The sequence below is a fragment of the Aulonocara sp. 'chitande type north' Nkhata Bay genome, linkage group LG5, assembly GCF_057382095.1.
Source record: "Aulonocara sp. 'chitande type north' Nkhata Bay isolate Kocher_YH1m ecotype deep benthic linkage group LG5, A_spYH_male_GT1.1, whole genome shotgun sequence".
Taxonomy (NCBI): Eukaryota; Metazoa; Chordata; class Actinopteri; order Cichliformes; family Cichlidae; genus Aulonocara; species Aulonocara sp. 'chitande type north' Nkhata Bay.
The window spans coordinates 9,870,787-9,884,135 of record NC_141348.1 but is presented as its reverse complement, the minus strand read 5'-3'; positions in this window follow the sequence as shown (position 1 = coordinate 9,884,135).

The window sequence follows — 13,349 nt, the reverse complement described above, 5'->3', positions numbered from 1 at the left end:
CCAGACAGGCTCTCTGCAAATTATGGGCCGCCAAGGCAAGCCTCCCCTTATCACCATGGCAACCCCAACAAATGAAGAGAGAGAAAGAGAGCGCGAGAGAGTTCAGCCAACTGTACATCCTTACCAGCTGTAAATGGAAGACACACTCCGGCCCTTTGTGTGTGTGTGTGGAGAGTGCAGGAACCCGTTTTTCCCATAGCTGCATGCCCTATCAGCTGTCCTTCAACTCGCCTCATCAAATTAGCTTCAGTTCACTCCAGACTAACTCAATAATTCTATTCTGCCAATTAGAGTGTCGACACACTGAGAGACACGGCCAGTTTCTCACATCTATAAGAGACATGTCTCACCCCCACCCTGCTCTCACACTCACACACACACACACACACATGCACTGTCTACATAGTAAACATGTTCTGGTCAGTATCCTCAAAGTTGTTTTGGGGTGGACACCAAAGAACAAAGAGTAGTTTAATGAAAATTGCCTTTTCTTCACATGCTCTCCAGCTTGTCTTTTTGTCTGTCACGTCTACCTCTCCTATCAAGTCAGACTTGAACTTGAGCAACAACAACATCAAAAACATGTGAACATGCATGTGACCTAACTAAAACCACTGACCTTTTCTGAACACCTGCACAGACCCTTACATGGAGAGCTACAACCTTCCCCACTTCTTATCATCGCTGTTTGTGTAGATCTGGCTGTGCGTACATGACTGTGACTGTTGTGTGTTTTAATGAGAGGTTTCACATATGAGGGCGAGTTCTGGTTCGAGCACAGAGGTGACCCAGAGGTCGAGAGGCAAGAAGAGATGAAAGAGAGGCAAAACAAGTGCTCAGGGTCATGTGTAGTGGGGTGGTAAAGAGGGGGCTTTAGTGAGGCTTTGAAGACCCTTCTGATTTTGAGTCATAACAAAAGACTGTTGCTGGTGAGGTTACAGAAGTACAAATAAAACTGAAAGTCGGCTGAGCATTGTTTGAATTTGAAACATATTGCTTTGAGAATTCACAACAGTGTGCCAAGTACATGTTTAAGCAGAGGATAATACACCAGCATATTCACTACACAGTCAAAACAAATGAAAAAAATGTCACGGACTCAAATATATATGGACTGTCTTTAGCTTTTATTACCGCACGCATTTACCATGACATTGTGTCCATTAGTTCACAACATGTATTTCTGTCCATGTATTTTGTCACAAGCTTGTAGTGATGATGCGAAAGTCACATGTCTGCATTAATTCTTCTCTAGCACATCCCAAAGATGCTGAATGAGTCTGGAGCCGTTATGTCCCATGGTCCCTGAACTACTCATGGCAGTGTCATTCTGGAATATTGACCAACAAATCAATCAAGAAGTTTATTGTCTTATAAACTGCTAAACTAAAATAAACTAACTAGTTTAGATAAACTAAAAGTAAAGAATAATAAGCATAGCAACAGTGAACTTGATGATAGAGGCATTGCTCTGGAAGTGGATGCAGTTGTAGGTGAGGAGGATGCACAGGAGTGGACTGAGCCTGGTGTCCCTGAGCTCACTGTTCTTGTGCATAATGTCCTGGTATCGGCTGCCATTAGCTTTTATCAGCTTTTATATATATATATACCATTAATGAAAAAAAAAACCTAGTAATTCAGTATATTCAAGTAGTCACCTGACCTCATTTTTTGAAAAAATACCCCAGACCATAATACTGCCTTTGTACCGTAAATGTGAAGGCATGATGGGTGCATTACAACCTTTCTTACCTTACTGCAATGCACTGATCATTCTGCAGCACGGTAAATCTAGACTCTGACCACATGACCTTTTACTTTAGAGTTCAATACTTCCAAGAAAATTAAAGCTTTTTGTGCAACTGTTACTGTCACTGTTGACTTTCTTAAGGCTATACAGTTTTTTAGCTTAATTGAGTTATTTTGTGTTTTTAAGATATCAGTGCTATTTCATGTAATGATGCACGAGTGTAGCCGAAGAACTAGATGGAACAAAGACCACTGGTAGTTGATTTTTCTGCATCAGTCATGTCCTTTCACTGCAGGTTGAAACACTCGTGAGCTGCTCTAAGAAATAAATTATTAAAACATGAGATTATGCTGATATTAGTGAATGTGTTGCGAAACAAACAAAGTCCATTACCCAGTCTTATTTCACCTCAGGATCCCTGTACCATCAGTATGACCTCTAGCCCTCATCACTGTGGACAGACCCCTTCACTGCTCTCTGCTCTTACCTCTTTGATGCGACTCTCCCTAAACACGAAACCACCAAACGTGGTTAACAACCCACGCACACACAATTAAAACATCAGGGGCCAATCAGATTAGCCAGTGTTACCATTGCTGTGTGAAGCACATGTGGACATGTAAACAGTATTGGAGGAGAATTAGGCAAATCAACGGGCAGGTCATGGATTACTGTATTTGAGAAAAGTCATTGTTCAGTGAAGCAGACTCTCTTTGATGTCACATAAAGGAAAGTTACATGTCAAGAAAATAATACAAAACTGGGAATACTTGGGAAGCGAGCTTGTGCATGAATTAGAAGCATTCCCAGAGAGCCTGTAGTCCTCTCCAGTACTCTGTAATTACAGAATGTCAAACCTTTCCTGTTAATGGTTTTTACTCAGAGCCCACATGAGAGGGTGGTGCCTGAATGAATGCTAACTAAGCACACAAATGAATAATGTATGCTTATGCCCCAAGGAGAGCTCCTCTGGGCAAACTCAAGTATCCCTGAAGAGACTGTTGGCTCTCCTCATTAGGAGTTGAACAGGCCGTCTTCTCCACAAAGCAGACAGCAGTTTCAAGTGCTGTGATACACAATGAATCAACAGTGACAATGCAGTAGAGACAGGCCTGTTGACTGATGGCCTAATTACACTGATTATGTCATTTTGGGTGTCTACACCCTAAAAAGACACCCCCTTTACACCCTGTGAGAGGTTTATGGGAGCATTTTGAATGAATGTTCCACAGTCTTAAACACTGAATTCTTTTCGTGCTGCTGTTTCTTAAACTCACTGTGGTTAACCCTCGTCTCACTGACTGACTGGATTGGGAGGAATGGAAGACACTCTTCATTTGGCCATGCTCTTCTTCCATTTACCTTCCATTCTGCTTATCCCACATCACCTTAATGTCTCTCCATCTGTACCCTCTCCTTCCTGCCTCCATCCTCAACAGAGGATACATGGTTCAGTGGGTGCCATCAGTCTCTCTGTCCTCGCCACCTCTCTCCCTCTCCACAAACTTCTACAGCTCTAAGCTGAGCTTAAGAGTCAGCTGAGCTGATCAAAGACTGTAGCCATGTAGTGGCTAACAAGAGGCGAGAGTTCCCAACGACACAGGACCTCCCAGGGGTTTCCAATGACATAGACCTACTGTAAGTAGAATCAAAGTAGAGGGACCTGCACTGATTTTACACTATTCCTGTGTGGCGTGCATGAGTAGCCATGTACACAAACACAAATGTCTGTCTGTTTTCAGTGGAAAAAAGGAAACTATTCATCCAGAAGCTGATTTCAAGTCTATTTGATGTTGTGCTGGTCCACTCTAGTGATTTTATGTCTGCAACAAGAGCCACCTTCCATCGCCTGTCATGCCCTTAGTGTGGGCAAGGCCCTGGTCATGTTCCCACCACTTGCTTCTTCCTCAGCCCCTCCTTCTTCTCCATTTACCTCTCTTCTTGTCACGTTGACCCCTTACAGTTGCCTCTACATGCTCAGGCCCACTATTATCAATCTAATTAGCCCTAGCAGGCTCCACTTCCTACTCCCCCTTTCCCCCAGTTTCTTCTTTTGTCCTTTATGACATTTGTCCTCTATGTACAGTTGCCTCACATTAGGGTTGCTGGTTGATCCCAACAGGAATGAAACTACAGTCCTCTGGAGTAATAGGTATTCATACATGTTAGTAACTCTTCTACAGGAAAAGTCACTTTCCATGCTGGTAAATTTTGTGTCAGATGGTCCCACTGTTCAAATACTGTAGCTAACTGTCTAGAGCATTCACCACTAATAAATGAGCATCATGTATGCGTGATGCATGCGTGCATCGTGTCTTGCCTTTCCAGGTCTTTTAGTCATATCTCATAGTTGGGGAAGGAGACACAAATCCCTCTGCAGTTTCATCAAGAAGAGTATCGATCTTAAAAACACGACCAAATTAAACATGTGGAGCTTCCTGCTGTGGTAACCCTTTGTGAATAAATGAGAAGCTGAAAGCAGCTTCCACACTGAATAAAAAGACAGGAGCCATGTAGTGTAGTGTGGTAGCTGATGAGAGTGGAGTCTAACAAGCTGGAGTTACACTGATCCTCTGAGGAAAACTCCACCTTGCTGATGAAGCTGCTGTTAAAAGTTAATTAAATGGAGCTGCTCTTTACCAAAATCATCAGGAAGACTAAGATTTAAGATTTTAAGCATGAACAAACATGGTGTGAATAGAAAGGGTTCTCTTTTTAGTAACAATGCTTCTCTGCTCTCTTTACCCTGCTCTTTATCCACACAACAAATATAAATTAAGCTGCCTACACTTCCTCACGTCTTCGGCTTCTTCCGTCACTGCCTTCCTGTCCTCCACCTCCTGGCACCTTATTACCCTCCTCCTTCTGTACCATACCATTGCTGGAACCAAATCTCTTGCACCTGCATGTTCAGACTCTATCCGCTTCCTTAAATTCCTGCAACCACTGTGTTGATCTGGCCCTTGAAGAAAAACAGGGTTGTGAAGAGGAGGGCAAAAGAAAAAAGGGGGGAAGCAGAAAGGAGAGCAGTAAACCTTTTAGAAATGGTGGTGGTGCTGGGGAGGGTTCCTCTTATGAGTATGCATTTATCTGCAGCCGGAAGGAGCTTTATTGTAACCAGGATGCTGAAAAATGCCTGCTTTTAACAGGGCCCTCTGAAAAAAGGCTTTCTAGTCTGGAGTGGAGCCTCTAAGTTCTTCTTCCTGTTCTTCAGTAGCACTACAGCTCCCTCTCATCATGGAGTAGGCTTTTTACAGGTATATAAAGTCTGACATTTAGGAACCTCTAATACAGGTTTGAGTCTAAGAATCTTTAATGTTTTGTGTGTCTTGTGAAATATTACAAATCAAAGATTTTTTTAAGTGATTGTAAATGCAAAATTTGCAAAAGAAGGAATAAATAAAAAGTAATAAATTACCCTTAGAAAATTAAAGATAAATATGACGATGTTGCACAAAAATTTAAAGACAGATATTTCAATCTTAAAGTTCAGTTTACTTGATTTAAACCAAATATTAAAAATAAAACTGTTAAATTTCATGTTTCAAGCCTGTGTCTGTTTTTTTCAACTCACCCTATGTTGATATGAAATCCTGTTGTTCAGTCATAACACAGTTTCACTGAAACTCTAAGACCTGAAAGAGTTGTACCAGCTATTCACATGCAAACTAAACTACATTAGGGTACAACCAGGATAATCTTCAATCTGTCACAGGCTAACACAGAGACAGACAACCATTCGCACGTTCACATTTATGGGTGTCCAGTGTTGTTCCAGTTACTTGAAAAAAGTAATTACTTACTTATTACTGATTACTTCTCCAAAAAAGTAGTCCTGTTACTTTACTGATAACTTATTTTCAAAAGTAATTAGTTACTTATTTCTGTTAGTTAGTTACTAACAGAAATAAGTTAGTTAATTAGTTACTTACTTAAACTTGATACACAACCTGAATAAGTAATAAAGCAACAGACTTTTCAGCCCAATTCTATTTTCTTCTGCATAACCCATCATATAAAACTTAATCAAATGGAAAGCCTCTTTTTTTAAAAGGCTTTATTAGTTTTAATCTTTTAACTTTATGCACATTGCATCAAGTAAAATTAAATTATATTCAACAGTGTTTGACTGGAAGAAATGTGTTTAACATTTCAGCCTATTTTCTGCATATTCCAGCATATACATTTTTTTACACTCTCTCTTTCAAATAGATGCAAGTAAAACACAGCAAAAAATAAATAAAAGCAAAGATTCTGCGGCACTGAGTCCTGTCGCTCTTAAATCTATTTTCACCTGTTTAGCAAGAGTGGGGCGGGTGGGAGGATCCGGGGGTTTCTCTGTGCATGTCACATTCCCGTGGCAGCGTGCTCGGAGCTCGCTCAGATCTGAAGTTTAGTAATCACTCCATATTTTCCATTGTTGATCTGCACACATCTCTTGCTGCCACGGACGTCACACGTCATTGTCATGAGACACTCTCACAAACAAAATCACAACGGTTTAGTAACGCAGTAAAGAAGCGTGCTTATGGGAAAGTAAAAGTAATCTAATTACTTTTTTTTTTGCAAAGGTAATTCCTTACATTACTTGTTACTTGAAAAAAGTCAGATCTCTGTGGGTGCCTGCATGTCTTTGGACTGTGGGAGGAAGCTGTGTACCTGGAGTGCCCTGGCCTGATTGCAGAGTCAAACTCATGACCTTCTTGCTGTGAGGCATCAATGCTAACCACTCTGCACCCGCGCCCTCCTAAAAAACCCTAAACTGGAAATGTGTGCCTCCCTGCAGCACTGGGCTCTGTAACTGTTATGTCAACATAGCAATAATGTACAAAGTAAACTTGATATGATAGCCTTTAAAAAAAATAAAAAGAAAGGAAACAGACCACAAAAAAGAGCATGGACCCCAGAGAAAAACATTTTCAGCATTTTATTTGATTCTGGTGTGGCTGGCACTGAAACACAGGTACACGGAGTCTAATTACTAACAATAAGAAACTAACAATGCTAGTTTGTTGTCCCATTGTGCTGTCCGTGTGCAGGCCCAGAACACAAACATGCACTTTTTAGTTCATTATTTCAATGGATGTAATGCAGTGTAGACGTACAGCTGTAAATGCACCCTCTGAAATGATTCTGTATTCGGACACACACTAGTGTTAATTGTTGCTGTTGAAATGCTGAATGTCATGATTACATAATGAAAGAGTTATTGCAGAGGTACTGGGTTACATTGTGTTTCACTATGCCTATTATGGAGGCTGCCTTTTTAACTGTGTATAATTACTGTCAACAAAATTAGTGGGAATATATCTGGTCTTTAGTGCATTTGCTTCCTGTGTTCCTCAGCACGTGGCTCTGGAGTGACGGTAGTTTAAGGTTTGCATTTACTCTTTTCAAGTTTGTCACTAGGAACACAGAAGCAAATTTACTCTCCTTAAGAGTAGATGTGGAATAGCCATCTCCCCATCACGTTTTCATCTTTTCATACATAGCACTAACCAGTGGTATGAACCAGACGTGGGAACCAACAGCCCTCCAATTAGTAGATAACGTTTTTCACCTCCTCCTCCTCCAGTATACAATTTAGCATTGTCTTCCTGAAGTATGCACACGTTGGTCTAAAACTTGGATAGACTTTTGTCACAAGGGCGACCTATAGCAGCAGCCAGAGGATGCATGTGCAATTCAAATGATTTGGTCAGTAAAATTGGGAAAGTTCTCCTATTTTAATAAAGTTTAGCTCCTTTGAAACCAGGAAAAAGGCATTCAAAAACAAAGACTGTACAAGTTAACAGAAAATATGGAAAGAAGGGGGTTTTGGCCATGCAACTGTATGTGACCGTGAACCTGATGGTGAGAACTTTGCAGTTCACAGTGTTTTCAAATTTTTGCATTCCTGTTGTGTTTATGACATCAGAACAAAGCCAATGGCCTTATTTATAGTTATGATCAAACAGTTACATACACTCTTCATGGGCATGATTGTGACATAATCTTGGGCTCTTAAGGATTTCTTTAAGCTGTTCTGTGGCCAGGGTGGGATGATGATTTTAAATAACAAGAATCATGTGCACAAGTTTGAATTTATTTTGGATTTTCTCTAATTCACACAGGGTCAAAAGTATGCATAGTGTCACGGTTCTGGGTCATTCTGACCCAGCTTCTTCAGTTCTTTATATTTTGGTATGTTTCTATAGTATCGATTATTATTCTAGATTAAGTGCAGCGTCTTCTGCCTCCTTGTAAGTTGTTTCTGGTTTCCTGTTTTACTTTGGAGGTTCGTGTCTGGCGTCAGTGTGTTCGGTTTACTATTCCCTTGTCTTGTCAGTTGTGATTTCTCCCAGGTGTGTTCCCCTCCTGTGCCTAGGGTTGCCAACTCCCTGAAAAATAAATAAGGGACACCTCGTGGCCAGGGCCGGGCGGCCCAGTTGTCTTCACCCTTCCCAGTGTGGTGAATTTTCTAGCTCTTTTTTTGTGTGTGAAATTATTTTTTTTAACCATTTGACTTGAAGTTGATTTAAGTAGATGCATATTCTATTCTTTGTGATATGAACACATGTGAAACAAATGATCATTTAGCCATTTATTTTTAGCTCAAAATGACAACATTAACACAATAAAACAGGTCTCTTTCTTAAATAGAAGCCTGTCATGCTTAACTTTTGAGAATATAAGTAAATCTTTCTTTAAAAGCACTCTGTCCTGCTTAACTTAAAATAATAGAAAACAATAGAAAGAAAAATATTCTTGTAACAGTGCACATTTAGTGCATTTAGTACAATTGGCTTCAGTTGAGGTATTATTTCAGTTTTTCTAATGCTAATCAGCTGCTCCTGTTTGTAAACCCGCTTGTTCCCATGATTACGCATCTTAACTCATCATCATTATTCATCTATGTATTACTTTTATGTATTAGTCATCTATTTGTTGTAATCATCTATCCTTGCAGTTGTTTATTACACAAAATAAGTTATATTATCACACTTCTGGCCACATAGCGCTGATATTCATTGCACATGCCCATATTAACTTTTTCCAGCCAGGTGTTTTCCTTTTCCCATTCTTCCCTTTCTCTGAGGGGAACAAACATTGCTGCTCTAATGCTGGGCTCACACTGTGCGGTTTTTGGCCCATTTTGAGCCGATTTTTGAGTGATCGGACCGATTTTGGCCTTCATCGTGCGTCGTGTAGTATACGTGGGGTAACGAGAAGTGATTAACACCTCACGACCAGCTCCCGATCATCAATCGCTCGTGAGGGTGTCACCACAGGCGCTCACACTGCTCACGCGCAAACACGTAAACGTCGGTGAAAAAGATGTTGCAGCACGGCTGTGCAGCGTGTGATCTGGACACAAGCGATGGAGGCACAACTTGTAGAACTTTGGAAAGCTCATCCGAGCCTTTTCGATGTGGCCTCACAAAATTATCACGACCACAACAACCGTGAAAATAGTTGGATTTACACTGCTGCTCAATCACAGCTGCCTGATTAATGTTTTTCATTAGCAATTTAGCAAAGTTGATGGTGGTGGTGTGTGTCTGTGTGAGTGAAAGACAGAGAGAGAGAGTGACAGATTTTCTGTTATAACCTTCATGTTATGGAGGCACAGTGTGAGCACTCAGGTCGCATCAGAGCATCGGGCGGTATAGTGTGAGACCTGCATCGTGACCTACCAACTTCTAACCCCTGCGAGTCAATCGTGCAGTTTGAGCAGGAGCTGAATAACGTGACTGAAAAAATCGCACAGTGTCTGCCCAGCTTTAGGTGTACTGTCGTCCGAGACTTGCACCGCAGTGTCGGCGTTTGTTTCCCTGTTGGCCATGCTTCTTGTTGTGGTCATCTGTTGTCTTCCAGTATTTTCTCCGCAAGCGACCTTTCCTCGACCAATGAGATGAGCGGTAATCTGAATTGTTATACTCGAATTGTCATAAGTGTGCTGTCAGCTCATTGGTCACAAAGCAGGAGAGGGGCTGGGAATTATGTTTTCAAACAAAGTGTTAATTCCATAAACATTTATAGACTACTTTTGATTCTCACTGTATTACGGGACAAAGTGCGTCCCTTATTAGCTCAATACGGGACGTGTACTTTTGTTTCGAAATACGGGACGATTCCGTATTTTAAGGGACGGTTGGCAACCCTACCTGTGCCTCATCCCTTGATTACTGCCGTGTGTATATTAGCCCTGTGTTACCTTTGTTCTCTGTCGCATCGTTAATGTCTACTCACCTTCATTCTGTACTCTGTTTTCCCGTCCGTGTGTATCTGCCTGTTAGTTTGCATTTTCCCAGTTTAGTTGGTCCGCTGTTTACCGGCAACCTGCTAATAAAGCGGTTATTTTGAGTTCTACTTCGCCTCACTGAAACCTGCATTTTGGGTCCTTCTCTCCTTGCCTGCCGGTACGCGAACATGACACATAGAGGCTCCAGTATATGCATATGCCACCACTAGTATTTGATTCAATGTCCCTTTGCAATTCAAAGCTTTTAAACATAGTCCACAAACCTTTGATTGGAGTTTGGGGCTTTGGGAAGGCCGTTCCAGAAGCTTGCTTTATCCGTTCCAAAACCAGCTTTGATGGAAATCATTGTCGTGTTGGCTGTTGATTTGAGGTGAAGTTGAAGAATTTGGAGGTAGTCCTTCTTCATTATTCCATCCAATTAGCGCAGAGTACCAGTACCACTGTCGGCAAATAGAGCCCCAGAGCATGATGCTACTACCAACATACATGACAGTACAATGTTCTTAGGTTTGAAAGCCTCACCTTTACTCCTCCAAACATGTCTCTTGTAATTGTAGCCACATAACTCAATCTTTGTCTCATCAGCTCACTGGAGCTAGAGGACTGCTGCCTCAGAGCAAGAAGGTCCTGGGTTTGATTCCACCATTTGGCCAGGGCAAACCATGGAAACCAACCAGTTTAACTGAACTCTGCCAATTCTGACAAGCCAGAACCTGATTTACATTATCTGGGGGAAGTACTTTCAAAAGCCAAAATACACATGTTGAGAATCAGTTATCAGTTATCAGGTTAGAATCAGTCTAACCGCTCAGAGCTGACGGGTTAGAGTTTGGATACTTGTCATCTTATTAAATTTTAGGTTTTCAGGTTAATCACATGTTTCTCATTGCCCCATCTTCCTCATCTATGTCAGGAGCTCCTGACATAGATGACACTTAGGTTGTGATAATTCTGAATTATTCTTGAGAGAAGTTCATTTTTTTGTTTCTCACTGGACTTCAGCGTTATCTTTCCTCAACAACTATCAGCAGCTGTTACAGATCTTTCTGATCTGAGATTCAAGCTCTAGACCCAACGTGAGAAATTAAATGTGCATGTATCACACTACACGATCAAAGGGGTGAGTATACGAGTACAGTGGGGTCGTTAAGATGACCTGTGAGTGAGGGGGTTTTCTGTAGTTATGATGTGTGTGAGTGTGCACATTGTATGTCAATCCAACATCAACAAACCGACAGTGGGAGGCAGAGGAGCAAAGGCCTGAGGGTGAACAGCTGAGTGTGACTATAGTGAGATTAAAAAGGGAATGTGGGTCTTAATCCACTATTGTATCGCAGTCCTCTGAGCCTCCACTCGCTGAGAGGGGCAAAGAAAAGGCCAGCATTCCTCCCAGTCCTCACTACACAGCACACAGACCAGGGGCTACAGACACCATTCTCTAGCCATCTGGCCTTAACCAAACACTGAACAGCCCCTCAATTCTGGTCCGCTCCGGCCCTCCTCCCCTACCTCCACGCACAATCCATCTCCTTCACCCTCCCACCCCCAGTTACACAGCTATGTCACAAGCAGGTTGTTACTACACTAGCCATATTGAACAAAGTGGAGGTGCACAGCTTTATTTTTCTTTTTTTTTCACTTCAATTTTATGCATATGCTACCAAATTGCAACAATAGGTAACTCAAGGAGCCTACAATAATACAGAGAAAACTTTAACAATCTAACAACCCCCTGGAGCAACCAGGAGCAACAGTGGGAAGGAAAAACTCCTTTTTCACAGGAAGACACATCTGGCACAACCAGGCTCAGGGAGGGGCGGGATAAAAGACACGTTTCTTTTACCAGGTGCAAATTTATCTTGGTACAATAAAAATACACAAATTAAATGTCTTTGATTAATCGATAAATATTGTTCAAAAGGATTTTTTATACATGATCTCTTCAGTAATGGGGGGAAAGTTATGTCTGATTTTTACATCAAACATGCACAGGGTGACCATGAACACTTGACATCAAGTTAATGACTCATTCAGTGCCTTTTGCGTGTATCACAGCTTTTGCTAAGCAATGCATCAAAATGCCGTCCTCAGCATGAATACTGAAGTAAAATATCTGAAGTATCATACAAAGATAGTACAAGCAGCTCGAGATAAATGATTAGGGCATCATCACCTTGCCATATCACTAAATCGCTTCCTTCCAGATGCCGACTTTCTGTCCTTTCCCATCGTAAGAGAAGTAGGTCAAATTCCTCGCTGCTCATATTCAAACATCTACCTCCTGCCTGGAAGTGTGAAGCAAACAGTGCTGGGTTTCAATATATTTGAGCAGCGAGCCTGTGGTTTTGATCTAATGGGAATATTCTGTATTTTTGCAACTAATAAAGAGGAATTTTATTTAGACAAAAAAGAGAACATAGTTTTGTATTTGTTAAGTTGAAAAACACAGGACAGGGTTATATTTCAAGAGCTGAAATGAGACTAAATGAAAACATCATGAAGGAATGACAGTGATTGGCACTGCTGCAGGTGAAATATGTAATGGAAAGAAAAACTGTGACTGATTCCATTGCACTGTGGCAAACGTGGATTGAGCAAAGATAAGCCTTAGGATCTCCACATTTGACAGAAATCTTTCATTTTTAAGGCCCAAAATTGAAAGAGTACAAAATGTTTGAAGTGTCACTAAATCAGTGCAAAGTACCTTGTAAAATTAAAAGATTATTGCCATTAAAAAGTAAAGTGTTACACAACATTATTGCCTTTCATCCCCTTCCTGCAAAAGGTACAGTACTGTGCAAAAGTCTTGAGCCACACTGTTTCTTTGTATTTTGTTTCCAAGGAGCCAGACTTGTAATTCTTTTGAAGTGATCTGAAGCCGTCTAGTTCTTCAGGCTCTCTGAAGGATTTTCTGTGGCTGTCTTTTCAGTCTAGTCCTTCAGACTGAAAATTTCAGATGAATGCTTTTTTCTTTGTTAAGCCACTTAACACTGACTTATGAATGCTTCAAACATAAAAAGGCACCTAACTGAAGTGATGAACCGGTGTTGTTTCTGCACATAACAGACAACTTTGCAAAAACCCCATTTCAACTTTTGTCTTCAGGCACTTTGTCACACACACATAATTTGTTCCTGTGTCTTTAGTTGAATCTGCAAAAAGGCCACAGGCAGCAAAGTTTGATGGGCATAAACATAGTATTTTGCAGCAACAAGGCGATTTCCAAAGAGCACACCACAGAGTAAACTGCACACCAGAGACATGGTGGACATTGTGCCCTTAAAAATTCGGAGGAAACTGGACAAGCACGAGACAGTATACAGCAGATGAAAAGTATCTGAAAGTTATGTCCTT